A 3,642-nucleotide genomic window follows, 5' to 3' on the forward strand; every position below is an offset into this window, starting at 1 on the left:
CAGAAAAGCTCTGACCTGAGTCTGGGTAGTGGGAGCAACCCAATCCACAATGGTTTGGATTCTGCTCTCCAAAGGTTAAACTTGACCTCCACCTACCAGGTGGCCCAAGAATACAACTTTACTCTGCCCTATCTGACACTTACTGGCCTTGAAAGTGAAGCCAGCCTTCTGCGGGGCCTCAAGTACACTACTGAGGTGGGCCATGTGATCCTGCCAGGTTAAGCGAAGGACAGCTATATCACCTAGATATGCTGCACTCAAATCTTCCTGGCCTAACAGAACTTTATTCTTCAACCTCTGAAATGTGGCAGGTGCATTTTCACACCAAAGGGCATGGATGTAAACTGGTAGTGGTCATCTGACATTGACAATGCTGTTTTGGGTTTTGCAGCATCTGCAAGTCTGATCTCCCAATAGCCTACAGTGAAGTCAAAGGTGCTGAGATACTTGCGGAAGCCAGAGTATCCATCAATTCATCGGCTCTGGGGATAGGCTGGGCATCAGTATTAGTGTCTGAATTGAGGCCTCTGTAGTCTATACAAAACCTCATGTCTCTCTTTCCACCTTAGGAATGAGGTCTTGGCACAAGGAATACTGGACTAGTACAAGGGCTATCTGAAGGCTCAATGATCCCAAACTCTCGCATCTTCTGGACCTCTGTCCTGATGCAATCTCTGACATGGTCAGGCTGCCTGTAGATTTGACTTGACAGGCAGACTGTCACCTGTGTCCACCTCATGTGCACATCAGGTAGGGTGACTGGGTGTTAGGGAAAAGAGTTCAGGGAACTGACTGAGAACGTGTTGCAGTTAGCTTGTTGCTGGTCAGTGAGGCTGTCTGCCAAGACTACTCAATCAACAGAGCCATCAACTGGATTGAGTGAGAGAAGATGAGGGAGAGGGTCACTCTCCTCCTGTCACTCATCAGAAGCCGTGACCAAGCTCATGTCATTACTGTCAAAGTAAGACTTTAGGCTGTTCACATGAAGCAACCTGTGGGGGCTTCTAGGAGTACCAGGGTCCACTAAGTAGATGACCTTGCCTTTCTTCATCAGGATAGTATGGTGGCCACTCAACTTGTCTTGGAGTGCTCTTGAGGGCACAAACTCTAAGACCCACACTTTCTGCTCTGTTTACCAGCCAGAAGAGCCTTCTAGTCATGCCACAACTTCTGAAGTTGGCTGTCCTCCAGGTTTTTGCTGGCCTTCTTATTGTACTCAGTCATGCATGAATGCAAGCCTAGCACATAATCTACAATGTCTTGCTTAAGAAATTTGAGAGGCTGCTCCCATTTCTCCTTCACTAGCCGAAGTGGATCTCTAACTGGATGTCCAAACAGAAGTTCAAATTTGCTGTAGTCATCCCTCTTCTGTTGAACCTCTCTGTAGACAAAAAGAAGGCAAGGTAATAGGACATTCCATCTCTTCCTGGGCTTGTCAGATAGTCCCATAATCATACCTTTTAGGATTTTGTTGAATCTTTCAACTAACCTGTTACGCTGTGGATAGTAGGGTGAAGTGAACTTATGGTTGACACCCCACACTTTCCACATGGCTTTAAGGTAGCCCAACATGAAGTCTGCACCTCTCTCTGACACCACATCCTTAGGAAAACCCACTGTGGAAAACAATCATAAGAGGTCCTTGGCCACTGCAGGAGCTGTAGTGGTCCTAAGGGAATAGCTTTTGGTTATCTGGTGGCATGGTCCACCACCACCAGGATAAAACTGTTCCCAGAGGCTGTAGGATGGTCATGGGGACCAACAATCGCGATCTCTACCCTCTCAGCATTAAGTATTTTAGTACTGTTGATTCCCTTGTAATCTTGCTTTGTAGTTTCTCCCTAATGCACCATTCGGGGAATCTTTTCCATTTTGCTACGTAGCACTTTCTTGTGGTAGAACTCCTTGCCTCTCGGAGTACCGCCATTGTACTTGCCAGTAGTTTGAGGTGTGCAAACTCTAGGTACTCAGGAGCCATGCTGCTAGGCTGAGGCGCTCTGGCTCTGGGTGTAGTACCCTTCCGTTTTGCATTGTTAACAGGTCCTTTCTGGCGGGGAACCTGTGTGCGGGCGTTTGTGCCATCTTCATGATCTGTGAGAACCACATTTGTCTGGCTCACTGAGGTGCTATCAGTATTAGCGTCATGTTGGTGAATCTGCATTTGTTTAGTACCCTGTGTAGCAGTGGTATTGGTGGAAAAGCGTAGGCAAATGTCCCTGACCAGCTTATCCATAGCGCATTCCCTAGGGACTGTTTGCACGGTAGCCTGGATGCGAAGTTTTGGCATTTTGCATTTTGGTGTGTTACAAATAGGTCTATTTGCGGAGTCCCCCATTTGTGGAATATCTTCTGGATTTCTTGTTGGTTGATTTCCCATGCGTGGGATGCGGACGTCTGTCTGCTGAGCCTGTCTGCCTCCACATTGTCCTTCCCTGGTAGATGTATCGCTAACAGGTCTATTTGTCTTGGGATTGCCCATCTCCATATTTCCTGTGCTAGCAGAGATAGTGTCGCTGACTGTGTCCCTCCTTGCTTGTTGATGTAGAACATGGTGGTTGTATTGTCTGTTTGTATCAGTACTTGGTGTCCGTATAACTGTTTCTGAAAGACTTTTAAGGCTAGGAACACTGTTTTGAGTTCTAGGTAGTTGATGTGCTTTATCGCATCCTGCGATGACCACAATCCCCTTGCTTTGAGGTGGTTTGTGTGCGCTCCCCACCCCATCTGGGAGGCATCTGTTGTCTTGTAATGGTCACTGTTGGAGTTGGTTGTGTGAATGGTCTCCCTTGTGCTATGTTCTTTTTGTTCCACCACGCTATTTCTTGCTGTACTCCCTGCGTGACAACCGCTAGATCCTCCCAACTCCCTGACGCTTGTGACCATTGCTGCTGGATCCATTCTTGGAATGGTCTCATGTGTAGGTGGCTATTTGGGACCAAATGCAGGCATGATTCCATCATTCCCATCAGCTTGCTCACTGTCAGAACTTGCCCCTTGTGGTAAAGACGTGTCTCCTTGAATATTGCAAAAGTTCTCTTTGCATTTGGGATCACCTTGCTCTGTATGGTATTGAGCTCCGCCCCTAAGAATATTTTCACCTGTTCTGGTTCTATTGATGATTTCTCCCAATGGATTGAAAATCCCAGTTGGGCTATTTTCTGTATCACTACTTCCATGTGCCCCTTGCACTTGTTGTATGAGTTTGCTTTTACCAGCCAGTCGTCGAGGTACGGGTATACATGTATTCCCTGCCTCCTTAAGTGTGCTCCTACTGCTTGCAGACATTTTGCGAAAACCCTTGGTGTAGATTTGAGTCCGAATGCCAGCACTGTGAACTGGTAGTGAGTTCTGTTGATCATAAACCTGAGGAGGTGTTTGCTGTTGATGGGGATGTGCAAGTAAGCGTCCTTTAAGTCGATGGTTGCCATGTAATTTCTTTCTTGTAGCTGTGGTATGACCTCTTGGAGTGATGTCATCTTGAACTTATGAGTTTTTATAACCTGTTTAAGAATCTTAGGTCTAGAATTGGACGTAAGGTTCCGCTTACCTTTGGTATGAGGAAGTAGGTGGAGTATTCCCCTTGTTCCGTTGTTTGTGTGGTACTATTTCTGTGGCTCTTTTCTTTAGCAGTTCTTCTGCTTC

The sequence above is a fragment of the Lissotriton vulgaris genome, chromosome 8, assembly GCF_964263255.1.
Source record: "Lissotriton vulgaris chromosome 8, aLisVul1.2, whole genome shotgun sequence".
Classification (NCBI taxonomy): Eukaryota; Metazoa; Chordata; class Amphibia; order Caudata; family Salamandridae; genus Lissotriton; species Lissotriton vulgaris.